The sequence below is a fragment of the Lissotriton vulgaris genome, chromosome 3_1 (assembly GCF_964263255.1).
Source record: "Lissotriton vulgaris chromosome 3_1, aLisVul1.2, whole genome shotgun sequence".
NCBI lineage: Eukaryota > Metazoa > Chordata > Amphibia > Caudata > Salamandridae > Lissotriton > Lissotriton vulgaris.
The window spans coordinates 615,785,224-615,813,000 of record NC_141689.1 but is presented as its reverse complement, the minus strand read 5'-3'; positions in this window follow the sequence as shown (position 1 = coordinate 615,813,000).

Here is a 27,777-nt window from a genome sequence, read left to right as displayed (position 1 = left end):
CTGTAACAGTTCTCTCATGTAACTTAACTGGTTCTATTGTACAGTGCTCTGACACCCTCGGGTAAAGTCTGCGCTTTATAAAAATGCATTAAATAAATTAATTAATAAATAAATAGCCGTTAGGCCAACTCCTCTCCCAACATCTTGAGCTTACTTTTGGTATTTTCACATTATTGCAGATCCATTACAGGTGTCCAGGTAAAAAGGGTGTAGAATATTATTAATTTGCTATTATCTTTGGCTTTGTGTAACACAAATGTACAGAGTTTTGTATATGTTTAGAGTATCCCTGTTCTATAACTATCTAAAGTTTTGTGCCAATCCATCAACAGGTGCATAGTAAAGAAAGGGGGCAATAAAATGGTAATTAGGTAATAACTTTGTTCAATTTGTCAAGTCATCATGAAATGTATCAGGAAGTTAGCAAGTTCAAATAGGGCAATCATTTCAGGTTTTGTATTGATCCAATGGGGTAAAGGTAAAGAATGGGTAACACCTTTTTTGATTTACTAATAACCATGGCACCATTTGACGGACTTGCATTAAGTATGGAAGACGTGGTAAGCTTAGCCTACACTTTTTATACTCCATTTCCTGTAAGTTCATCAAGAGGCAATACATAACAGGTGGAAGTCAAAGAAGTGTACCTTTGGTAATAATGTTGGCACCATTTGGTGAGCCCCATGAATGTAGGCATATTTAGCAGCATTAGCTTTCTGTTAGTATTTCAAGAAACATTTTCAACAGATCCATCAGAGCACAGCTAAATGGACACAGCAATAAAGGTATCATTTACTAGTAACTTTCATGCGGTTTGATGAATTTGCAAAACATTTTGCAGATAATTAACATATTATGCCAAAGACCTCCTATAGGACCCCCATATAAGAGCCACAGGATGCCCTGTCCCCATTTGTCTCTTCTCGGTTTTTTTTACAGAACATCGGGACCGATTCCTACTCCCTATAATGGCAGTTGCAGGATATTTTTTTCTGTTTCACAGTGGTGGCGGCAATATACATAAAGAGGAAGGGGTGGGGGCACGGGGGTAGAGGGTGCATGGGTGAGTGCAGGAGGGGGCACAGGGGAGTGTTTAAAATAATATAAAAAATAAAAAAGTTATGCTTACCTACAGCCAGCCACCTCCTGATTTCGCCTCTGTGCTGGAACTTCCTGTCCCAGCAGGCACACTGCGACTACGTTAAAGACTCCCAGTCCAATCCCTGCACTGCAGAGCAACATAGGGATTGGACTGAGCAGGCTAAGAAGACACCCTGCTCAGACCAGGGAGTCTGTGGGGTTTTCCAGCCCGGCTGCTCAATGGAGCCAGGCTGGAGAAACCGAAGAGCTCATGTGAGTTTTGGTTGGCCCGAGACCCCCGGCCAAACACATATGAGCACTTAGGGAATGCACCAAGCACTCCTTCCAATCCTCGGCCCGTCCCTCCCTGTATACTCTGGTAGAGCCCGCTGCTTGAAAATGAATCAATATTGAAATATTTTCTAGTTTTTTGCTGTTTGCACTGAGCCAGTGAGGCAATGCTCCGCCCTGTATCTCTTTGCCACCTTTTCCAGTAGGCACCACTCAGAAGTCTTCAATAATCATAATAGGCAAGATCTGAAAGTCCTACACAGCAGTAACATAACCAAACTGGAACTCAAGTAACTTGCACAATAGGCAACACCATGCTGCAGATGGCAGGTGTGGAATAAGCATATCAGAAAAGTATAATAATAGCGGAGCGAGCAGAACGCAAGCCAGGCAGTGATCAAGGGTGAGTGCCACCCTCAGTATCCCTTCACCGCTCATACCTGGCCATCACACTAAAGAGTCACCGGGAGAAGACGATTAATGGCGAGTTAAATCGCACAGCAAAAACGAAACCGAAGGCCCAAGCGCTGGGGGTGGCGATGTTACGCAGACGAGAGCGCAGCCGCGAGTGCAAACATAACACCGAGCGGGAGGCGGTCACAGGGCAGCAGACCAGCAATCGAGCGGTAAACCGGAGGCCATCAACATCCCCGACGGGACCGCATCAATCGCCCAGCACTCACCCGCCTCCCGCCGGAGCCGATCTCTGGCACCAGGGGAAGATGACGAAGAGGGCAAGAGTAGCCGGGCATAAGGGAAGAAACTAAACCAAAGGCTCAAAACAGGGGGTGGCCATTTTGACGGGGAACACCCTAATACTGCGGTTGGCCCGGAATCGCAAAGAGGAGCACCGGAGAGCTACAGCAGCCCTCTCCAACAGCCGCAGCCAGCGCTTGCACAGTGGGACAGTAGGTCTAGGGAACGGAGGTGAGCAGCCTCAGCGTAAGATAAGAGCCTCAAGGCACGAATCTTAACGAGGGAACTGTATCGAGGTACCTCTTCGCCGGGGCCCCTCGGTACCCAGCTACACCCAGCGTAGCCTGCCTAGAACTTACTTCACAGGCCAGCAGCCAAATAGGTAAGAGGCGTAAAAGAAGGTGCACACAGGGGGCAACCAACACAAAGGGGGACCGCATAGCAACAGCAGAGATCCCCCCTGATACAACCACAAAAAAGCAGACCTGCTCTAAAGGTACAACGGCAACAAAAGTGCAACGGGCAACAAGAATGCCCCTGGGCCCACAAGTCGCCGCGCCACCAACAGGGAAGGGCTCCCGGCACCCAAGCCATCTAAGCTCACATTAGGAACTCTGTAAAGTGTAGGATTCCAACTTAATCAGCATACCCCCGCGGCTCAAAGGGGCCAGGGGACGAGCAGAAAAGTGCCTCTGATCAGCAAAAGCACGAGGGTCACACCATAAGGAGAAGGAGCTGGCATGTGCAAAGACAAGGACAAGGGCGATCCGAGAGCCCAGCAGATTCCGGCTAGAAAGCTCGTGCACAAACAAGGGGCCCCGGGCACAAGAGAGGACACAACAAAACAACAAAAGGACGGTAGACTCCATACCCACCTGGCAAGAAGATGATTCGAAACGAGGGCAGGCCACGATGGCAACTCACTAATGACATCAAAAAAGTCAAAAAAGACCCGCCGGACTCCCCGTCAAAGCTAAAAAATGACCATAAGAACGAAACCACACTGGAAATGATCCTAAAAAACATAAATGAAGGGAACGAGCTGGCTAAAGCAATGAAAAAAACGATAGACAACATGCAACTAGAACTGGCGGCCAAAAGAGCGGACCAGAGCAAGACGAAAATCAGGCTGGATGCAGCAGAGAAAAGGATCAGCGACTTAGAGGACGCCAATGGCCAAACAAGCAAAGATCTGGACTCTGTGGTCAAGACCTCCAACAGCCTCCCGAAGCTGCTGGCAGAACAGGACGACCGTAACAGAAGGGGGAACATAAGACTTCTGGCCGTCCCAGAAGGGGAAGAAGACATACCAGGGTCTTGCTCATCCCTAATAGAGGAACTATTGCCACAACTGACAGGTCTTAAGTTTGACAGACAATTCGAGGTGGACAAGGCATACAGAGTGCCGGCGCTCAAACCACAACATGGTCGCGGGCCGCGCCCGATCATATGCAAACCGCTACGAGCAAACCAAACAGAAGCAATCTTCGCTGTCGCTAGGAAAAGCCAGAACCTGAGATGGAACGGCAACAAAATAATAATCACGCAGGACTTTTCAAGGCAAACGGTGGAAACCAGAAAGGGGTTCCTGGCCTTAAGAGATAGACTCCGGAGAGACAACATAGCCTTCAGCTTTGCGGGACCAGCAATAATGAGAATCACCGATAAAAGGGGGACACTGATATTTGAGGACCCCAACGAGCTAAGAAGGTACCTACAAGGGCCAGACTCAGAAGACATGGAGGCCCAAAGCCCGGGCACCAGGAAAAGAAGAGCCCCGCCAGACAACGCAGAAGCCAGCGCTGCTACATGAACACGGTTTCAGAAACCCTATAAGCCTTCTCCCACCAGAACACTACACTGCTCAAGCAACCGATCTACCTGTACCTTCTCAGCACCAGGACAGAACGAGTGTTGCAAGGCCAGAAACAGATCTACCTCAGGGACTCTCCAGGCGGGCCAGGGGCTCACGAACAAGCTAAGAACCAAAAGGGGAAACTCTCATATCCTATAAGTATGTGCATATATATATTGCTTGTGAAGGAGGGAGCAACCCTCCCACGTGACAGTATGGGACTAAGTTCAGGACAATACTCGGGGGGAGGGGAGGAGGGGGTCCTTGCTGTCGCACGCCTGCTGCACAAAGCACAGCCTTTTTTCTACCCCGGGGACAGGGTTAACCTACCTTCATGTCAGTTAGAGTTTCCAGGCTAGATTAAAAGAGCGTTAACACCATTTGAGGCGCTACGGGTGGGTGCAGGGCGATGGCAATCGATTGAACCCACCACACTGTCGGGCGAAGTGTCTGAAATGAGATGCCACCCCCAGTACACAGTCAGCTACTATCTGATATCAAGGTGGTATCCTTCAATGTCAAAGGGCTCAACCACCCGGTCAAACGCAGGAAGATTCTGGATTACCTACCAAAACTTAAGAGCGATGTGTACGTTCTCCAAGAGACAAAACTCTCTGTGGAGGACGTGTAGCGTCTGAATGCAAATTGGATAGTCGACTCCTCCTGCTCACCAGCCATACACAAAAAAAGAGGGGTCATCACATTGACAAATAAAAAAAGCCAAACTCACCATACACGAGAACTACCCTGACGAGGACGGGAGGATACTAGTAACTAGCTTCAAGAGAGGCCACGAGTCGATACACATAGCCAATATATAAGGGCCCAACTCAGAGGACAAGGCGTTTTGGGAAGGGGTGGAATCCAGACTTGGCAATCTCCCCCAGGATGATTTACTGCTGGTGGCCGGGGATCTGAATCAGGTTTTAGACCAGGCCATAGACAGACATCCAACCAGGCCGAGCCATGGGTCCCAGGAGCAGAACACTCTGAGGAACCTCTGCATCAAGCTCCACCTTAGAGACCCCTTGAGACTGCAACACCCAGACGCAAGAGAATACTCATTCTACTCACACCCTCATAACTCATACAGCAGAATCGATTACATCCTAATGTCGACCTCGCACACACATCTCATAGACCAAATGGAAATTGCCCCAATAACAATATCAGACCACGCACACATCAGCCTCTCACTTAGCGGGCGACACAACGAGTGCCCTAGCCGCAGATGGAGACTAAACAGCGACATCCTGAAACACCCCACCAATATAGCTGAAATTGAGGAGGCCATCAAAGAATATCTCGCCTTCAATGATAGCGCCGAGATAGACAAGGGAATCCTATGGGATGCCTTGAATGCCACGATAAGAGGTAAACTCCTAAGCATAAAGGAGAGGATGAACAGAGAAAGGAACAAAAAGATAACAGAACTAGAGAACCAGATCAGGGACCTTGAAAGGGGCTACTGTGCCAACCTAGCAGACGGTGACACACTGACTGATCTGACAATGAGAAAATACGAACTTAACAAGATACTGAGCGAGAGAGCAGGTACATGGATAAATAAATACAAAGCTATCAATCTATGTACAGCTAACAAAGCAGGGAGAGCACTAGCGTCATATCTAAAAGGGAAACAGAGACAACACTCAATAGCAGCAATACCCGACAGCAAGAAAAGGACGCAAATGGCAAAAAAAGAAATCCTGAAGGTCTTCAAGGACTTCTACGAGAAGCTATATACGGCAGATAAGGACCTCAAAGCGGATGGGGGGGCAAGCCTACTGGATAAACTTGCACTACCCATGCTGTCAGAGGACCAGAGAGCGTCACTCGAACACGACATAACAGGGGCAGAAATCGAGAAAGTGATAGTAACACTAAAGGAGAACAAAGCGCCAGGGACGGATGGCTACACAGCGGTTTTCTACAAGCACTTCCTCCATCTGCTAAAACCCACTATGGTCGAGGTTTTCACACACTGTGTCCGTAAGGGACGTATGACAGACTCAATGGCTGAGGCCAACATTATAGTTATACCAAATGAAGGCAAGGATCCGCAGTACACTCAAAACTATCGCCCAATCTCCCTAATTAACGTGGATTGCAGGATCTATGCCAAAGTCCTGGCGGCTGGACTCAACACACAGCTTCCCTACCTAATACACAACTCACAAGTAGGATTCCTTAAAAACAGGATGGCCCAGGACAATACTAGACTCCTATGCCACCTTATCAACCACACATCCAACAGCACAAACCTGGCTGTCATGATCGCACTTGACGCCCAAAAGGCCTTCAACAGGGTCTCCTGGCCTTTTTTGGACCTATGTATGCAGAAATTCGGGCTGGGGGAGAACTATAGAAGTATGGTAATGGCACTCTATAAAGAACCGAGAGCTTGGGCGGTGGTGAACGGGGGTACATCAGAACCACTAACCCTAGGGAGAGGAACAAGACAAGGATGACCTCTGTCCCCAGCCCTATTCCTACTGGCACTAGAGCCGCTGCTCACCATGATCAGGAACAACTCGTAGATAAAAGGTGTCCGTATTAAAGACAACACAGTGAAACTAGCAGCGTACGCTGACGATACACTGATTATAACCAAGAACCCGACCACCTCGATAGCGGCACTAATGAGCACCATAGAGAAGTATGCGCTAGTCTCGGGGTACAAGTTAAACAGGGACAAGTTGGAATACAAAAAATGTACACACATCCAGCACAGTCCTGGGTAACTCCGGGCTGGCTTGGCAAAAGGAATTCTTGAAATACCTCGGTCTCTACTTTGGCAGGGACCTCAAGTCGACGCTAGACCATAATGAAGGAGTTATACTAAAGAAACTGAAGGAGAAACTGAACTTTTGGTCTCCGAAGTACATCAGCTGGTGGGGTAGGGTGGAAACAATCAAAATGATGGTAACGCCCATGGTTAACTACATGCTAGGTATGCTACCACTAACACTAAAAGAAGACTTCCACAAACAGCTAGATAACATGATGAACAAATTAATCTGGAGGGATAAGAGGCCCAGGTTAAGCCTACAGAAGCTAAGGCTACACAAAAACTTAGGGGGCTGAACATCACAAACTTTAAAACATTCCAAACGGCATGCCTTGCCAAACAGGGGATATACTGGCTCACTCCGGACCAGGACTACACGCCAGTATGGCTGTCACTAGAGAGGGCCACCTTAGATGGACTAGACCCCATACCAATGCTCACGGCAAACAAACACCCAGCGGCCAGCAACGCTGTTCTCAAAAACACTAAGACCGCCCTCCTAGAGGTCGACAAAAAGATGGCACAAAGCATCAAAAACCCGAGATGGGAATCCATTTGGTTCAACTCTAAATTAAAATACAAAGAGAGGACAGTAGACAACAAGACCTGGTATGAGAGGGGGATCTCTACCCCCATACAATTAGAAAAGAGCGACACACCACTAACATTCGACACCTTAAAAGACGTACACAACCTACCAGACATTGAGTTTTATGGGTTCCTCAAAATCAGGGCGGCCCTCACGAGAGCAAACCTAGGCAAAGGGGTCCCTTCCATTATGCAATATATGGGGAACCTGAACAAGATCGGCCACCAGACTGCCCACCTATACAAACTTCTGAGCCCAGTAACATCGAAACTAAACACCAAAACTCTAGGGTTCTGGGAAACACTACATAATAGAAGCGTCAGCGAGAAAGAAAAGCTCCGCCTGTGGGTCTCAGCCTCCAAGAACAAAGTCTCCCCCCAACTGGCACAAACAAAATACTGGCTACTCCACAAAGTGTACTGGACTCCGGCCCGCCTAGTGGAGGTCGGAATCAGAGAGAATGACATATGCTGGAACTGCCACAAAGAAAAAGGTGACCTCGCACACCTAATTCTTTACTGCACCAAGGTCACGACATTCTGGAACAAAGTGAGAGACCACATCAATATGATAGTGGGACACAACATACAGCCAGGCTTCGTGGGGTTAGCCACCGCATTCATGGCCCCGGCACTCGACTCCAAAGGGGACAGTGACCTGATTGACCTCCTACTCACAGCAGCAGTCAAAACAATACTAGCGAACTGGAAGGACACAGGGAAAGCGTCCTTCAAAAGCTGGGTCAATTGGGTCACCTTCCTCAGGGTGGCGGATAACATCACAGCAAAGAGCTCACCCATACATACAGCAAGAGGCGAGATGTGGGCTTACCTGGACGAGCACCTGGGGCCACACAAGTCCCCATAGACAGCCCACCATAACCTACCACGGGCACTGGAGGCTCGGCGGATAACTGCCACCATACCTGCTCTGTCCCCCCCCCCCCCCCCCCGGTCTCTTCCTCCTGCTTCAGGCTTTCTCTTCCCTTTTCTCGAGGGTAATACAGCGGCTAGCTGAAACAGGACACGCCAACCGGCCGACTGAAGAATTACTCCCGACCAGGCATGTTTGCCGACACGCCCTCTGTCACCACAACGGCGTTTGTAACTTACCTGCCCTCATGTATCGGTACTGTACTGTTTATAAAATAACCTTCTAATAAAATACTTTGAAATAAAAAAAAGAAAATTAAAATGTGACGGAAGGAAACAAAAGGAAACACATATGCATAAATATTTATGAAAAAAATGTACCCCGACACTCCACATTTGCATATGATATCTATTTACGACATCAATTAGTCCTCATTAAAGATTGTTTTAATTCTTTTCACATGTTACAGAACAAAAAAAGAGTTGTTTTGTGTTAATCATTTTCTTAACAGTCTTTCAATTCAATTATGAATATGATACATTTCTTTCAATGAAGGCCGATTAAGGCAGCAGTGTTCGATGATAGACAATAGCTGTCCTGGTTTTTTGTTTCCAAAATCTGGTCACCCTACTCACATACTAATTGTCCTCTTCAACACTGTTTTCAATCTCTCCTTTTTTTTCATCTTCTTCAATTCTCCATCTCCTCTGCACACACAACACAATCACAATGAAGTAGTGTGGCTCACCGGTTAGAGGCGGCAGACCCGAGAGCAGAGGACGGCCCGGGACCAGGGTTCGATTCCCGGCGCGGCAGGTTTCTGGACCAGGGTCAGCGGACTCGATAATTCTCTCGCCTCGGTGCCCACTCTGATCAGCGATCACACTCGGCAACTCTGGGCATTAGCTTGCCTCATCTTCACTAACGGCCCCACCAGACCGCCGGGGATGCCTGGTCTCACCCTGGAGATACCCATTAAGGGACCATCTCTCAGGGAAGCCAGGAAGGGTTTCGCAGCGGTCGAAGCGCAATGGGACCCTCCGGGTAAGTAGTGCGCTATATAAATGCCTATACACATACACACACACACACCCCACTCACATTTTAGCACTACTTTTTCTTTTCCTTTGCTGCTGTACATATTTTGCCAGCTATGAAAAGGCTTTTATGTAATTTCCCTCACATGGCACAATTTGCCATTGTCATGGTGCTGTGCAGGAGGCCAACGATTGAATGTGCCTGTTGTGTGAACACCTTTATGACCCACTGATAGGCACTCAGCTACAGAGTTCTCAATACTGCGCTGTCATAAACACTCCCAACAATCTGAACTCACTCTCACATACATGTTGAGGTAGGACTTATCTACTACATACTAGATCCTTTCAGATAAAAATGACTTTAGTGCATTGCAGTCACTTGTTTCCAACAGGTGCAGTGGCACCAGGGCCCAGGGTTTTTAGTGGGTTCTTGCACTACTATTATAGTTAATGATAGTTATATTTTCATACCTGAATGGAGAAGGATAGCTATTTGCTTTGACTGCATTAGCACCCCGGCACTCTTGCTCCACCACTGAAGTGACAGATTTAGAGTATTTCCATGTTAAAATTTAGAATAATTCAGAAAGTTAAGCCCTCCCTGCTGCGATCTGTGTGTAATCTGAAAGTCATAAGAGTTCCACCAAGTCTGTCTCAGCCTTTCATCTTTCCAAAAATGTAGCCAACAAACAGTGTTGACTCTGGAAATAATATGTGAAGCAAGAGTATGTAATGTGAAAACTGCAATACTGCAAATGTGCACCAACCACTTAAGAAATGGCATTGAGCTATTCTAAGGGTACAAGTACAACATTTCCACCTATTGAGTTGTTCATAATTTGTGTTGTTTGCACTTATTGGTGTTAATTTTGCATTTGCATCAGTGGTCATTATTAATACAAATGGAAAATTGCACTGTGCTACACTTTCACAATGTAATCTGCCCCCTGATATTTACAATACTATTATTAAACAAACAGCAAGCCCTGTATGAGAATACATATTATTGCATTTTAAGGGCAATTTTGGAAGCTCACTGCTGCAAACCATGCCCATATGAGTCAGTTTATCTGTTCTAGGTAGAGATAGAAGCCACCAGAACATATTATAATCTGGCTTCACACATCTCATTGTGTCTTGGTACCCATAACCTGCAGACCAGACATTAATACTAATTTAGAAGTTAGAGGTGGGTAAGCGAATGAATCGTCTCATCCAAAATCAGAGCCTCTTTTAACATGCACAATCATTTTACCTTGTGCATTAGATTACACTTCTGCATTGGGAGATTTGTTAAAAGTGATGTTTTTAAACATCACTGAAGAAACATGAAGAACCATTCAGCCAGTAGAAACACTCATCCACCCTCCCTATGTTAGTTGTGATATGCACCTTATAAGTGGCCTAGATTCTTATTATACTTGGAGCAAAACTATAGTCTAACAATATCTAATAAGTGATTTCAGAATGTACGCTGTATCATGTATCAAACCTATCATGTTTGATTTATGATTGGTTCAGTGCTACAGATTTACTATTTAAAATCATTCTGAACTCTTGTATTTCAAGGTGCTGTCATGTTCACTAACAAATATGTATATGTACCCCAAAATGGTTTTTGAGAAATGGCACATCAGAATAAATCTGAAATGTACTGTGAGTAGTTAAACTTTATTGAGTTCCCACAGGAGCATTGGGCAAGGAGGCCAACACAGCATCCCAAATGGGGAAAGTCTGTCAACATCCAACTGTCAACTGTAACGCCTCTCGCACGCACGCAGGCGGCACGAGGCCAGCACATAACTATGTCCTTGCGCAAGGCGCGCGATGGGCGAGGCCATTACATATATCTCCTTTTCATCAGAGAAGAGAGAGAGACAAAAGGAAGAGAGAAAGGAAGGGAAAAGAAGAAAAGAAGAAGAAGGGAGACAGAAAGGGGGAAGAAAGGACAGAAGGAGCATAGGGACACTAACGCCTGTATCTGGCCAGAATGCGGACCACTCTTGACCTCCTCCTTTGAACAATGGTAGGATTACATGAATCATGAACCGGTATACAACGTTTAGCACGCATTTTTTACCACGCACTACCATTACAACGCAGGCATTACCACGCATACCATTACAACGCATTGCGCTGGGGGGTAGGATAGGGAATAAGTTTAATTTTATATCCAACACCCTCCCTAGTGTCCACGGGGACTGGAGTTGGAATATAAATTTATACTTACCACTATCCAGCACCTCAAAGCGCTATGCGTTGTACCGGTATTCGTTGTAAATACCGCGTTGTAAAGGTATGCGTGGTAATAGTATGCGTGCTAACGTCATACATCCTCATGAACCATATAGTCACCAGGAACAGAGTTCGATGAAACATCTGAATCACCACTTATATTTCGCAAATCACAGTCCGTATCTTTAGTTTTTACGATCTTGTTCATGTTCCACCAGTTGCGTCCATTGACACGAACAGCACTGCCACACACTTTGTTTACAACCACAAGTTTGCTGAAGTTTGACTCACCCTTTTTCACAAAGTCCTGTTTCTTTTTTTTAACAAAGTCACCCACAGCAAATTCCCTGCTAGAGACCCTCTTCATCTCATCAATGTATTCCTTTTGCTTGGATTGGACTTCACCAACCTTGCGTCTGACCCTTTCATCCAGATCTTGGGGAGTAGTATTGGATTTTAACCATTTGGACATCCATGCAGGTCTAAATTCCGTGCACGGTTTTCTGCCTCTAAGTAGTTCAAAGGGAGAAATACCTGTGGATGAGTGAGGGGTTGACCTGTAAAACCATAACATAGTTCTTACCGTGGGGGGTACCACCCTGTTGTGTTCAATGGCCCATTTTACACAATCTCTAATGACTCTATTCAGTCTTTCAACTAGCCCGTTAGTTTAGGGATGGTAAAGAGAGCTTCTAAGATGAGTGATAGAAGATTCTTTGCGAAATTCTTCCACTTCAGATGAGACAAATTGCACCCCATTATCTGAAACAATAGATTTGAGGAAGCCCTCTCTCATGAAGATCTCTTTCAAAAAGTCAAGATTCTCCTTAGAGTCAGCTCTGGGTACAAACCTAACTTCAGGCCATTTTGTGAAATAATCCATCATTAGAATGGCAAATTTGCACTGATGCGGCAAGGTATGGAAAGGTCCTAAAACATCAATGCCAAGTTCTCCCAAGGAGCTTCGGGGAGTGGTATAGGAGTGAGTGGAGGAATAGACGAGCTGAGACACTTATCGCTGCTAGCACAAATGGTGCACTCCAGCACAAGGGTATCAATGTCCCTATCCATTTGTGGCCATCAAAATTATTCTCGCACCTTGCGTTTGGTGAGAGTGGCTCCCAGGTGTCCATCGTGTGCTTTATTAAGGACGGTGTTTCTAATACTTACAAGGGGTATTAACTTATCTAATCTGAAAACTAGTCCATCCTCTAATGAAAGTTCATCACTGATCTTCACAAACGGTTGTAAAACCACATCAACATTCCTTTCTTTTGGCCACCCCTGGATTATGTATTTCTTTACATCCTTCAAGATTACATCATTGTCCATATCTATATTCCAACTCTCTTCTACCACTGAACACACATTCTTTAACTCAACACTAGCTATTATACAATCCTCTCTTTCATCATACTCAATTTCCTCATCACAATGAACACATTCACCTGGTGCTGGAGGTAAGCGTGACAGAGCATCAGCCCTGACATTTTTTCCTCCTGCAATGTGTGTGATTTCAAAGTTGAATTGTAACAGTTTTGATGCAAGACGAGCTATACGTGGTGTAGCATTACGATTGTTGGTGTTTTCCTAGATAGCAACCAACGGTTTATGGTCAGTTTTTAAAGTGAATTTCTTGCTCCATAGGTAGTTCTTGAACTTTTCAATGCCCCACCAACATGCCAAAAGTTCTTTTTCGATGACTGAGTAATGTGTTTCTGCATCCCTCAGTACCCTTGATGCAAAGCCAATCGTATGGTCCTGATTCCCTACATCCTGTGTCAAGACTGCACCCAGCACGTAGCTGCTAGCATCCACTCTCAACGTGCATGGAACAGAGGGTTCAAACGGTTTCAATGCTCTGACTGTGCTCAGTTGTTCTTTGAGCCGTGTAAATGCTTGTTCACAGTCACAGTCCCACACAAATTCATTTCTTTCTTTCAACAATTTAGAGATGGGACGTATTTTAGTGGCATAATCCTGAATAAAGCGAGCACAAAACTCCGTCAGACCAAGCAGGGATTTTACCCCAGCTTTGTCTTTTGGAGCAGAAGCATCCAGGATGGCTTGTACAAGACTAGGCTTAGGTGTGACCCCAGCGCTGGAGATGGTGTGACCCAAATACTTCACCTTGTCTTTAGAGAACACGCACTTTTCACGTTTGAGAACAACTCCGTGCTCTTGAAAAATGGAGAGTATTTTACTCAAGGTCACATCATGTTCAGTTTGATCTTTAGCAAATATTAGGACACCATCCTGAAATATCGCTACATTCTTTATGTCTTTGAGTAAGTTGACAATGACTCTTTGGAAAACTGAGGCTGCCGCAGCCAGGCCAAACGGCATACGACAGAATTGGAACATACCTGATGGGGAGTTGAAGGCTGTGAAATGACGTGAGTCCTTATCCAGCTCTATTTGGTGGAACGCAGAGGCTAAGTCTAACTTGGTCCCTGCTACAACTCCTAGCATTTCAGTTATGTTGGGTAAGGGGGGGGGGCGAATCCACCCAAATCAACTTATTGAGACTGTGTAAGTCAATACAGATTCTCAATTCATTCTTTTTTTTTTCTTGCTACCACTAAGGACGATGACCAATCTGAAGACTCAATGGTTTCGATCACACCTCTTTTGTGCGTGGACATAAGCTCCTTTTCCAAGTCTTCCCTTACGCTGAAGGGTACACTTCTGATTTTATGTTTCACCAGTACAGCATCATCTCTTACCTTTATTTTATATCTGAACCCTTTGATTCTTCCCAACTCACCAGAGAATACTTTGGGATATTTGTTGAGTAGGTCTTCCACATGGTCGTGATCAGGAATCGCTAAAACCTGTTCACTGGCACCTGGGCATAACATCATGCTAAACAGACCTTGATGGAACCAACCTAATATGTTCAGGCCATACACTGCCACATATATCTTCCCATGTATGTGCCTATTTATAAAATACCTTAACATCCTCAAAGTATCCTAGGAGGTCAATTTTGCGCCCTTCGTAGGATACTGGTTCACGATCCGGTGGTTGAAGAGGTCCTTTCCCCCATTTCTCTCTGAAGAGAGATTCCGTTATCATGGTGATACGCGCACCTGAGTCTACTAGGAGTCTCAAACTTTTGTCACCAACCTCAATCACAACAAATGGATCAACACAATAATTTGGATCTCCTCGTTAACCCCACCGTCCTTCACCACAAGCATGAACATTTCCTTTTTTCTACATCTGACACACTTTGTCAAAATGCCCCATCTTGCCACAAGAGCGACATACTGATTTTTTTGCAGGGCATGCTCTGCCTTTTTTTGTGTGAAACGGATTTCCGCACCTAAAACATATATCAGTTCTTTTGAAAAAATGATTTCGTTAAAAGTCTTTCTTTTTCTTGAAATTCGAGAGACGTACAGGAGTGACCATTTCTGTATTTTAGTTTTCCAGTTCTTTGATGGATGCCAGCAAAGTTTCTATGCTCTTCGCGATGCGAATGTATTCATCAAGAGAAGGGTTTTCTAAAGAAAGTAGTTTTTGTCTAATCCATTTGTCAATACATTTGCTTATGAATTGGTCACGAACCTGCTGTTCGCTGAAGTTCTCAAATTTGCATTCTGCCACCATTTTCCTGAGAGCAGTTATGTAGGTGTAAACATCCTCCTCCATCTTTTGAGCCCTTTTTAAAAATGTGTGTCTCAACACTACTACACTAGGTTGTTTATCATATCTATTCGCTAATCTTTTTACTGTATTTTGGTATTCATCTAGTTCCTCCTCTGCTTCATTTTCAGCTTCTGGTAAGTGTTTGAGAGTGTCCCTTCCTTCAAACCCTAATGAGTGTAGCAATAAAAATGTTTTCCGTTCTGGTCTGAATCTATGCGCACCAATTGCCCCTAGATAATTCTCAAAAGCATCAAACCATTTTCTCCACACAATTGGTGTTTCTCCAGGTGCATCCAGAAACAGGGGTGGAGGGTGGACAGATTGCATGTTGTGAAGACTTATAAAAATAGTCAAGTGAGAACACAACAAATTTCTCTTTTTTGTAACACTCAAGGTTACAAGTGTTACAGATAAGAATTCCTTTAATTTCGAATGTATTTTCCACACTTTTTCAATAATTTCAGTTTAATGTTCACTTCTCCTTTCATTTTAATAATATTTAATATTCAACTCCTCAAAACGTTTTTCATTTTCTTATTGTAAGGTGTGCGTATCACCGTGTTTTTCTTTGCACGCCGAAAATTGAGCTGAATGATAATATATATAAAAAAAAAATGCGAGGTACTTTTTTCTCTTGTGCTCTTCACATTAGTTCAGTTCCCCACGAACATGAAGCATTACCTCAGTGTTTTCGTCCGTGCTCCTTAACTTTCTACACCTCACTTAATAACGTCGCAGGGGTAAAGCCGGTCGACAGGAAGACTGACAGAGGTGGTTCAGTCAAGCGCGTTCACCAACCCCTGTTGAATGCGTCAACAGCGGGCGGGGAGATCTCTTCACAACGCTTACATACGCCTACTTCAGCACCGCTCCTCCCCTTGACAACATCGCGCAGTCTCCCAGCCTGAGTTCACTTCTTCCGTCCTCTGCACCACGCTTCGCCGATCTGTCACAGTTTCTTCATAAGTATCCGTTATTTGCCTTACTTTTTCGCAGCGTTTCTTTTTTCTTGATGGGTTCGTTGTGGGAACTTGTTCAATCCATCGCCATAAACGAGTGTAATAACTCGTGGACAGGAGTTTATTTGAGTAATTAAACTTTATTGAGTTCCCATAGGAGCATCGGGCAAGGACGCCAACACAGCATCCAAAATGGGCAAAGTCTGTCAACAACCAACTGTCAACTGTAACGCCTTTTGCACGCATGCAGGCGGCGCGAGGCCAGCACATAACTATGTCCTCGCGCAAGGCGCGCAATGGGCGAGATCATTACACAATGATAATTTGAGATATGTTATCAATATTAATAACTGTCATGTGTTGCAAAGGGACATTGTTGGAGGTACATTGCTAATATACACAAGATATGCATCTCAGCAGAAATGTGACTTTCCACCAAACCTTAAGCACAATATTTTAATTATTGACAGGTACCTTTAAAAATGACTAAGAGACCATAAATAATGTGGGGGAGCTAATTGCAAAGCCAATCCTTGAACTGACTTGTGAAAACAAACTAATTTTAAAATGACTAGGACCTGATCGTCCAGACCTAGATCTACAACAAACCTTAAAAGGCAGGGGGAAGATGTACTAACGTAAATTCTCACATTACTGGTACCCAAATACTGATTGGCTTACAAAGACAATTTCCCAAAAATCACTGTTATACTTTCCCTGCTTGCTATATGATGGTTGCAAAAGAAACAATTGATGGACGGAATGCTAGACAATGCAAACATTCACCCCCAGTTACAAAGATCTGGGTTTAATCCATCATTCTTTTGCTCACCAACCCACCCCAGTTTGGACCCAGCCATATGCAAATCAGTCTTGACGTTGTTCCTTGTGGGAACAGTCCGGCCCAAACTGCCAAGCCAGGTCCTCCCTGAACCGGAAACAAGCATCCTGGGACCGGTTTCAGGGCATCATCCTTCAACAGCCAGGCTCGCTGGAATCCAGTGGTGTAGTGAGCACGGGTCCCATGTCTTGGAATACCCTTCACTCTTAGTGTGACATAGGCAAAAGAAACAATTGATGGACGGAATGCTGGACAATGTAAACATTCACCCCAGTCGCAAATATCTGGGTTTTAATGTATGACATTGTTCTGCATTCTGTCCATTCATTGTTCTTTTTGCATTTGTCACCCTGAGTGGGATGGGTATGCCTAGGCGTGGGTCCCGTGCTCTCCATGACACTGCAGTCAAGCTATCCTGGCTGATGAGGGCTGAAAGCCCAAAACTGGTCCTAGGATGTTTGTTTCCAGTCCAGGGAGGACCTGGCAGTTTGGGCTGGACTGTTCCCATTGGGTGTAGGGTCAAGACTGATTTGCATATGGCTGGGTCCAAACTAGAAAGGCATGGTGAGCAATAAAACAATGGATTTAGGCCCAGATCTCTGTACTGGGGTGAATGTATGACATTGATCTGCATTCTGTCCATCAATTGTTCTTTTTTGCATTTGCTATATTGTGGTGATGTTCCTTGGACAAAAAAAGGACTTACAGACTCGAAGCAAATAAAATAATGAAGGATGCACACTCGAGAATCTATATGGAAAACGTTAGAAGGCTAGGAATTTTGAGAGACAGATCTTTAAATCCCACAAAAGTGACGACTACAAATAGCAATAAAGAAATATAATAAAGAAGTCATTGGAAATAGAAACATACGGTCAGAAATAATTGGTAATATCTTTTTCTGTGGTGCTTTTGATCTAGCATTACAAGGGCAGGATGAATCTGAAAGTTCTTGGTGTATTCAGAGGCATTGTAAAGTTAATTGCTTTTATAGACAGTGAAATAGAAGCCCATTCAGCAAATACTATGATCTTCAAGGGCACCTCCAGAACCATACAAAATCAACTTCTTTAGTGTATAGTAGAGAAAGTAAGAAGCATTAGTGTCCAACAGTTGCAAATGACAGACTTTGTGGCAATTCAGGCTGATAGCATCACTAATTTGCCTACTAAACCACAGTCTTTATTAATCTTATGGAAAATTGACAAAGACAGTAAAGTGGTAGATAGATTCTATGGTTTTACACATCTATAACACCCTACCTAGTGCAAACGCCATTGCTACAGCTATACTCAATGAACTAAGCTAGATTTTTCCAGAGCACCCTTTAAAAGCAGAAACTAATTGCATAAAGCTATAATGGTGCTTCATTTATAAGGAGAAATTTTGGCGGAATATGAACAAAATGTACAGATGTGTACCCTAATGCCCACTACGTTCACTGATATGCCCACCAACATAATCTTATTATGCAATGAGCAATAGCAAATATATCAGAGGAGCTGGCTTTGCAGCATTCTTCTCACATTCCCCAAAAAGAACCACAATACTTTAGGATATTGTGGCCAGAAGGCTTCCAAGGGAATCTGCAACTTATTGGATCTTTTACATACACACAATCAACCTAACATACAAATATAGGGTTGAATGTGAGAAATACCTTGACACAATAGAAGGCAGTAGTGACTTCGAATTCTGAACTAGAAATGAGCCCCATGGTTTTGCTAGAACACAACAAGAGTCTTAATTCTTTCTTTTTGTCTCATTAAATAATGTCTCATGTTGACATTTTATAAAACCAGCTACAAAAATTAGAACTATACACTGTCTTTGCACCAAGAGCTACTATTCAGTTTGTCACCAATATAAACAGTCAGAGAATGAGTAGATAACTTAAACAGCAGACTACCAAAAGATTCTAGGTTTTTATACCACAGAAAAAAACATAATGAGCCTCTTTGAAGTAGCAAAGGAAACTTGTGACACTTTAGTTGTGTGTTCAGATGGACATTTTCCTTTTATGAAGCATTTGGAGGATGTCACATTACTTTGACCAATTTGCAAAATAAAATATTTTCTTTCCAAACTAAGCACAGAATAAAGCTGTGGAAGCTTATCCCATGCTCAATAAAGAGGATATTAAAACTAAGTTGTCTGTATTATAATAAGGAATGCATATATATAATGTCAAGCTGCTGGTGCCATTTCTTTGCTTGCTATAATTAAAAAACGTAGGGCCCAATTCACAAGGGACCTCTGCACTTGTGGCAGAGGCCCCAAGCTTGTGGCTCGACCTCCACACTGCAGTTACTCATTGCAGAGGTCTCGCCACGATTGGGACCCACCCGCTATAACTGCGGGGCATCTGCCACAAGTGTGGAGGCCCTATGTATTTCGGGTCCTCAAAATACAGTGGCTTTACTAAAAATTTTCATAACCACTTCCATGACATAAGCAGAGTTTGAACAATATTTTTCAACTTTCAAAAGAATTAAGACATTCTTGAGGAATACCATGATTCAGGAAAGACTAAATGCATTAGCATTGCTCTCAATAGAGAGAGACTTTGCATTGATTTTCAAGTCGAAGAAATCACTGGTGTGTGCCCGACTTCCATGTTTATAGGTTTTTCCTCATTTATGCTCCTATCCTCAATACTGACCATCTGAGATATTGCAGAGTCCTTAATGTTAGCTTTTAAGTAGCAATTATCACATTAAGATTTGTAGGTTGATGCAGCCTTCTTTAAAATTGCTACCCGATCCAAAACACCTATTTAATTTTTGATTACTTTGTTCTGCACGTTTATTGTTGGCTGTAGTTAAACTCATATTTATAATGTAATGTTTATAGCCTGCTCGCAACAGGTAAATGTAATGCAACATAGCATTTAGCAAGATGTATCACTACCAAGAGTAATATGTTGCTCATAGCATTAGTGTATGTATGTATATGTGCACTCCTTGCATAGCACAAGCCTGGCAAAAAAGACACTGGCATTCTATACAGGATTCAAGCAAGCATACAGGCAACTATTAATAGTACTAATAGTTGGTTACTGATTTTTTACTGTATTGTGACTTAGTGCTTTTAAAGAGGTCTGTCTTCAACTCTTTCCTACATTTGAGCAGTGTAGGGGGTGCATTGATGAATATGGGCGTGTTGTTCTACATCCTGGCTGGTTAGATGGAGAAGTCCCACAGTGGTGTTTTTTCCTTCTTTACTTTTCTTAATCTCCAGTCTGATGGTGGCATTGCATGGCCACTAGAGATGGTAAGCTTATCTATAAGATAAGAGGGGGTGCTCCGCATGATGGTTCTGTAAATGATGCAAGTGGTTTTGATGTAGTGGGCTAGCAGGAGGAGCTAATGGATGAAGGTGATATGATGATATTTCTTCAGGCCCTGGCTAAGACATGCTGCAACTTATAGGATGCCCTTTAGGTGAGCCAGTGTGGAGTCTGGGAGGCCATGGAGCAGGACGTTACCACAATTCAGATGCGAGAGCACAAAGGATTGAACGGCAGTTCTGCAGTCGCTCTATGACAGAAAATGTTTCTGATTCTTTCGGAAGGAGAGATAGCAACGCACTGTGTTAACTTTTTTTTCGCAATTTGTTCCTTGAGGGTAGTGCTGGTGTCCAACCTGAATCCAAGTGATTTAGGATTCTGTGAATGTTAAGGTGTGAGCTGTCAAGGTTCAAGTCCTTGAGCCAGATTAATACAATTTCTTGCTTTTTTTCTTTGCAAATAAGAAGAATTATGTCTTTGTTGGGTTTCGCTTCAGATTGGCAATGTACGGCCAGGTCTGGATGAGGTGCAGGCAGTGATTATGGAATTATGTTGTCATTTATAGGTAAAGACATTCAATAAAGAGAGGTGACAGAAGCTTAAAGAGAACTTAATGGTGCTTTCATGACAACACATATAGCTTAAACCACCCTGTTCTTCACTTGAAGGGGTTACCAACAATACAACATACAAAACCCAGAGCTCAAAACAGTAAATGCATTTTAATTAAGTATGAGCGGAAAATCCGTTCCGCTCGCGGATTTTGCGAATTTTCGGTAAATTCGCGATCAGCGAACTCCCGCGAATTTACCGAGAATTCGCAAATCCGCAAGCGGCGGATTTTTCCGGGGGCAAAAGTTGAAGCCTGGCCTGTTGTAACTATTTTACGATGGCGCCGGCAAGCTGCCAGCGCCATCCTAAAATAGTTACTCAGTTAGCTTCAACAGGAAGCTCTAATAGATAAAATAAAGCAGGTGCTCGATTTCATCTATTAGAGCTTCCTGTTGAAGCTAATTTAGTAAGTATTTTAGGATGGCGCTGGCAGCTTACCGGCGCCATCCTAAAATATTTACCATGCCCTTCCTGTGACTCATTCATCAGCCCAAAAACAATCATGAGCGTCGTCGAGGCAGGTGTGCCTTCTTCACAAACCTACCGTGGAAAATCAGCTGTGATGCTGGATAGAGGCTTTTGCATCCGTGACTTTCACGAGCGCAATACCCGTGCTGTTTCTGTGACCAGGAGCTTATTTCTCTTCATCTGCTGAACTGATCTTTCTCTGACCTTTTATACACACTAGAAGCATGTGTGAACTCGCATGATAGCCCTGCCCGTTTGGCCCCGCCCACACACTCGCGGTTTGCACCGTCTTTCCGCCATTCACCCACTATGATGGACAGCTCACTCAAGGGACCCCTGCGCCCTTCGGGGCGATTGCATAGTAACACACACATGGTCGCTCGAACTAGTTGATGCTCAAATTCAGTGACTCATTCATTAGCCCAAAAACAATCGTGAGCGTCGTCGAGGCTGGACAGGTGTGCCTTCTTCCCAAATCTACAGTGGAAAATCAGCTGTGATGCTGGATAGGCTTTGCATCCTTGACTTTCACGAGCGCAATACCCGTGCTGTTCCTGTGACCAGGAGCTTCTTTCTCTTCATCTGCTGAACTGATCTTTCTCTGACCTTTTATTCACACAAGAGGCACATACTGGGCACATTGTGTTCGCACGGGTTTCTTCAAATTTGCGAAATTGTACAAAACCCTCGCGAACTTGCAGAAACCCGTGCGGACATAAAAAAATTAAAAAATCCGCTAATTCGCGGGAATTCGCGGATTTTGCAGGTTTGCGAGTTCGCAAATCCGCAAAATTCGCGAACACGAGATTCGCAAAATTCGCCCATGCTTAATTTTAATGTCATAGAATATAACAATCTGCAGAGTTGCATGATGTAAGGTGCAAGTCATACTCTATTTTTATGCACATTCATATTAAACAAATGCTTTCAATAACAAAACCCACATTGGCCAGAGAATACAGCATTACATCTGTGTAACATGATAAACCAGCATGCAGTGGTTTCTGTTCGGATGTCCTCAATTATTTTTTTAAGAAAGTGATCTTAGGTGAAAACTGAGTCATTGTGTAGTAAAGCTCTTCTTTGGCAAGAACAGTGAGTTGAACAGTGAGTTTGACTTTCCTTGGTACTGTACTAATAACTGTGTGAATCTTTCCTTCTTTGTACAGTTTTTCAATATAAATTGCATTTGTAATGTCATAGTCATTGGCATGCTCTACATATTATGTAATGTTTGCGAATTTGCAGAGGTTAATACTCTATTTTGTTATTGAAGAATTTCTTTATTAACATTTCAAATGACCAACAGCGATGTACATGCTGCGTCAAAAGCTCTGCTCAGTATACAAGCTCAACATTCCTACTCATAACATCCCAGGATACATTCCTCAGGCCCTATGTGGCCTCCAGTGTGACACTCAGTTTCGTGTCATCAGGCCGGTTACAGCGATCATCAAAACAACTGGTAAGTGTTTCAGTTCTGTTCAGTGCACTCCTAATAGTATTGGAGGAAATAGGCATCATAACACTAGACAACTATATATCCAACATTGTTGACAATAACACATACAGTGAGCAACACGTCCATCATAAGGCCCCCCCCACCCATTCACTTTTTCTCCATCGTCCAATCACTCAGCATGTCAAAATATATAATCTACTGTAGAAGGAACTGTCTAGTGTTCTTTCTCATTGCTTATACCATGGGACTCATCTGTGTATTGTTTGTCCTCCTCCATCCCCTCTCTTGACCCCCCTGTTCTGTTATGCAATTATTGAAAAGTCTTGGCCTGGTCCCCTTTGTTGATTCCACTAATGCATGTCTGTGTCATAGTAATCGAGGATAACAAGTAATCCACCACCCTCTCATCCCTATGGGATCTCTACATATGTGCCTTCTCAGCGCCAACCCTTTCCAGCATGTCCCTTCTCCAGTCTGACTCCGCAGGGGGTTTAGCACTCTGTCAGCCTATCGAAATCCACTGTTTGTCCACTATAATGCCTAACATCACAAAGCGCTTACTCAGTTTCCTTTTCAGGTTATCTGGAAGGAGTCCCAAGAAACACTGTTTAATTGTGTATTGGACCTCCCAACCTGTTGTACGTTCAATGAGTTGCAATATAGCCTCCCAGTACACCTCTAAGTATGAGCAATGCCAAACTATATGTAATAAGTCTGCTACCAGCGCGATGCACCGGGAGCAGCTCTGGGATCTGTCCAGCTAGATGGTGAGGAGCCTTTTAGGGGAGAGATATGCCATGTGTACTATATAGCATTGGATCAACGTAAATATCACACAAAGCAACACTGTGTGCACACCTGCATGTATTTTAATTTAGCCAGCCCCCTAATGTCTGTGTGGGTTCAGGGACTTCCAGAAAGGAAGGCCACAACTGTCTGACCTTCGCCGCTATCTTGGCATATTGGAAAAACTGTCTGTTCCCCAGCCCATATGTCTCTATTGTGACCTGCAGGATTATCAAGGGGCCTGCCTGATATAGCTCTGAGAGCATGATGCAGCTGCCAGCCTGCTATTTGTCAATTGTCCTTGTTCAAGCTATTTGTTTGAAGAGTCTTACAATCCAAAGGTCTAAATATAGGGCATACAGCGCATGCCTAATCACCCTCTGTACCGTTCTCTCCCAGAGACGACCCATACAACGAATATGGTGTGGAAATGTATTGGATACTTCCCTCCCTTTCATCAGTAGGGCCCCACGTTGGTATCCATCATGCATACCATCCAGCAGTGCTCCCTCGCAGTTAGGCTCCTCATCTAGACAGTGAATGGGGTGTTGCAGGCGAGCCAATAAATAGTAAAGTTCTAGGTCCGGAGCCTCCATCCCATCTCTGTCCCATTCCCTCCTTAGGGTATCTAGACTAATTTGAAAGCATTTCACCGCCCAAAGGAGTTCTATCAACAAGTGATCGAACTTACGGAGCCCCCTGTGTGGGATCTCGTACATGGCTCCTTGCATGGATTATAGACATCGAAGCAAGATTACTATTTTGATAAGTGAAATCTTCCCTTTGAGTGACTTCAATGTGTTCCAGAAAGCAATAGGTGCAGATAAGAGATCACACGTCTCATATTCAGTTCATATGTTCATTGTTCCCTATGGGTAATATGTATCCTGAGGTATTTGATGATATTCATCTCCCACAGCAGTTCAGTGTCAGGCAAACAGTCTATCGGCAATCCCTTCAGTTGCCCTAGCAGGAAGATAGTTGACTTGGCACTGTTACCTCGTAGTCTGAGAATTCACAGTGGACATTGAGCAGGATGGGGGACTGAAATGTTAGACTGGAGCAGATAAGCCATAGCATAATCTGCATACAAGTAGACCACATGCACCGTACGGCCCACTAGCACCCCCAACCGTGTAATGCCTGCCAGAGCTAACAAGCCAGGAGATCAATCATCAGGGCGAAGATCAAGGGTTACAGTGGACACCCTTGGCAAATCCCCCTCTGTAACAGAATCTCCACCGACACCTAACGCCCAGTTCGCACCCTCACTGTTGGGCAGCTATAAAGCAGCTTACCCCAACTGATAACATTTTGACCCAGACCCACCTTGTCCAAGACCTGCCAGATATAAAAAGCTGTTCTATATATAAAAAGACAAGTGCATAGGGATCATTTCCCAGTTCAGGCACTTGCGACAACCGGCGCAGTTTTCGTATCGTATTCCGTGCGATGCTGTATGAATCCCGATTGGCGCATATGGATGTAGCGAGGGAGATAACCGTTACCGGGTTTTGATACTAAGAATATATGTGCTTCCCTCATCAAGTTCGGGAGGTATCCCATCTCTAACACTTTGTCGTAAACTGGTAACACTCTGTCCACGAGAGTCCCCGAGAAGGCCTTATACAATTCTTCTGGGAACCCATCTCCCCCGGGCGATTTGGCCATTTTCAAAACATCATCTACCCCAAGTAATCCCTGCTGAGATGGTCACAGCAACAGCAGCCCTAGCAGATACTCTAGAAGCAGGAGCGCTTCCGTGTCGACTTCCCGTTTGATATATATGCCACTTTAAATGGGCCAAACAAAATTTATCGCTTGTTGGGTAGGCACCATACGTCCAGCATATGTCTGAATGCTAAAATTGACTGTCATGGTTTCAGATTACAATAGCTGCACTAAGACGGGCCCGCCTTTTTATCCCTCATATACCACCTACTTCGTCCAGTATGTTGAGTATGTTTCTCCATGAGGTCCCACAGTACACAGACCCTATGTCATTGTCTGTCCGTGTGCTACAAGGCTACTGGAACACTGAACAGTGCCAAATTGCGAACCTCTAGCACAGTCTCCTGAGATGTTAAACATCTTCTAGTGTGCGGACGCCAAGCACACCCCACGGAACACCACTTTCATGGTGTTCCATTCTGTCACCCTGCTATCCATACTGTACTAGTTATGGTCAAAGTAGTTGATCAGTGCTTCAGAGACTATATCCCAAAACACCTGGTTAGTCAAAGTGTACGTATAAAGCTTCTATAAGGGCACCTTTGGCACACATCTTTCCTGGGTGGATGTGAGCAACAGGGGAAAATAATCTGATATCTTGCGGGCCAGATAGTGCACACCAACCACCCTATGTAGAGCTTTTAAGTCTATAAAGAAATAGTCAAGCCAGCTATGTGTGTTTGCTGCAGGGGTATAACATGAAAATGCTCGCATGTGTGGGTGTTACAGTCACCATATGTCAGTAAACCACAAGTCCGTCAGTGTTTGTAACAATGCAGATGGCATGCAGGGTTTCGTGCCCTTTCACAGTGGCAATCAATCTGTCTGTCCATTTAGGACACACTTAAAGTCACCTGCCATAACTACCTCCTGGGTCAGGGATACCTATGCCGCCGCTAACAGCACATCAAAGACGAAACCATCATCTATATTGGGAGCATAGACATTTATAAAACATAACTCATATGCATCATTGAGCCCGCCAAAATGACATAACTGCAGGGCGCCACCCCACCAAGGGGGCGTGGCGCCGTTAGTGGCAGCCAAAGGGCCGCACAGGGTAGGGACCTCTTCCAGGTCTCGCGACCCGGAAGGGGGTATCTCTAGGAAACAGGAAGTGCGTCAGGTAGGGTCAGGGTGACCCGGAAGCAATCTAGGAGCGCAAGGCTTGAAAAGCCAGTGAGGTAGAATACGCCCATCTTTGTTCACTCTACCTCCCAGGAGTCTGACGTCGCGTAGGAAGTTACTGCTGGAACCGTGTTACGGCAGCTTGGACGCGTGTAAAGCCAGCCGACTTCAGGTGCAGGTGAGTGGGCCTCGCAGTGTGATAGGGTATTAGTTAATTTTATGCAGTGATCCGTGTGTGGGTGTGAATTAGCATGGAGCAAGGAGATGAACGATGTGATCGAGGTCGCGGATGAAAGCGAGCTTGTTAATTCGGGCCCAGGTGCGATTGCGGGTGATTAAAGGGACGCCACGCGGAAATGTAGGCCTGCATGGCGCACGGGAGCTTGGGACGAATACAGTGGACTGATTAAGCAGTTCGATGTTTTGCGAGTGCGTAAGCGTGCATGGGCGATGATATTACAAGGTATATTCAGTATCGGAGCAGGCTTCCCCAGAAATGAATGGTATTAGCGGTGTGGAGCAACCAATATTGGACCCGTAATGATAACTTCTCAAAATCGGTCCCTTGAGCAGCATTTTGGTCCCGTACGGGGCCTTCAAAGGGCACGACGTGTGGATGAAAGGGGTATTGGTGCGCGAGAGCGTGACCGGAGCAAGCAGAGTGGACAAGGCAGGACAAAGAATGAGAGATGATCGGCGCGGTGGCGGAGCGAGACAACCCTTTTGGCCCCAAAAAACTTTTTAAAGTAGACAATGCAAGGCCAGGTGCGGCATGCAGCGACAGCGAGGTTCCCGGTTCTGTTACAGCACATGAGTACAAGGAAAGGGGCACTTATGCAACGTTAGCGCGATTAAGGGCCTTTTCTAGCAGTGCAATGAGCCGGGGACAAAAAGTGCGCGCCATCGAGGTATCAGGAGGGGGCAACTCCCGTTTTGGAAAAAGCACATGAATACAATAAAAGGGGCAGTTTAGCGGCAGTAGCGTCTTAAGGGGCTTATCTCAGAGCGCAATTGGCCAGGATCTTAGCAGTCAATGCGGTTTGGCGATATGTTCTATATTAGGCTGTGATTATAGGTAGATCGCTTAATGTCCCTATCCATAGTATTTAACCCAGCTGTGCTGGATTGCAATGAACCGGGGACAAAAGTTCCATGTAAGTGGGGGTTTTAGCTTTGCAGCAATCGATGGTGGAAAGTAGTGCGCCCTGCACAATGTATCAACATATAGGGCGGGCGCAGGCGCGCAGGTCCAACAGCAAATCTGGAGGGTTTAATTTTCGGCAGTAGGTTATGGCGACCCACAGGTTGCTAGCCCTGAAGGTTTGATCAGTCATAAAGGGAAGGACTAACACTTTTCCTATTTTCATTAAGTGCAGAATGCCGCCAAAATGGCCAAC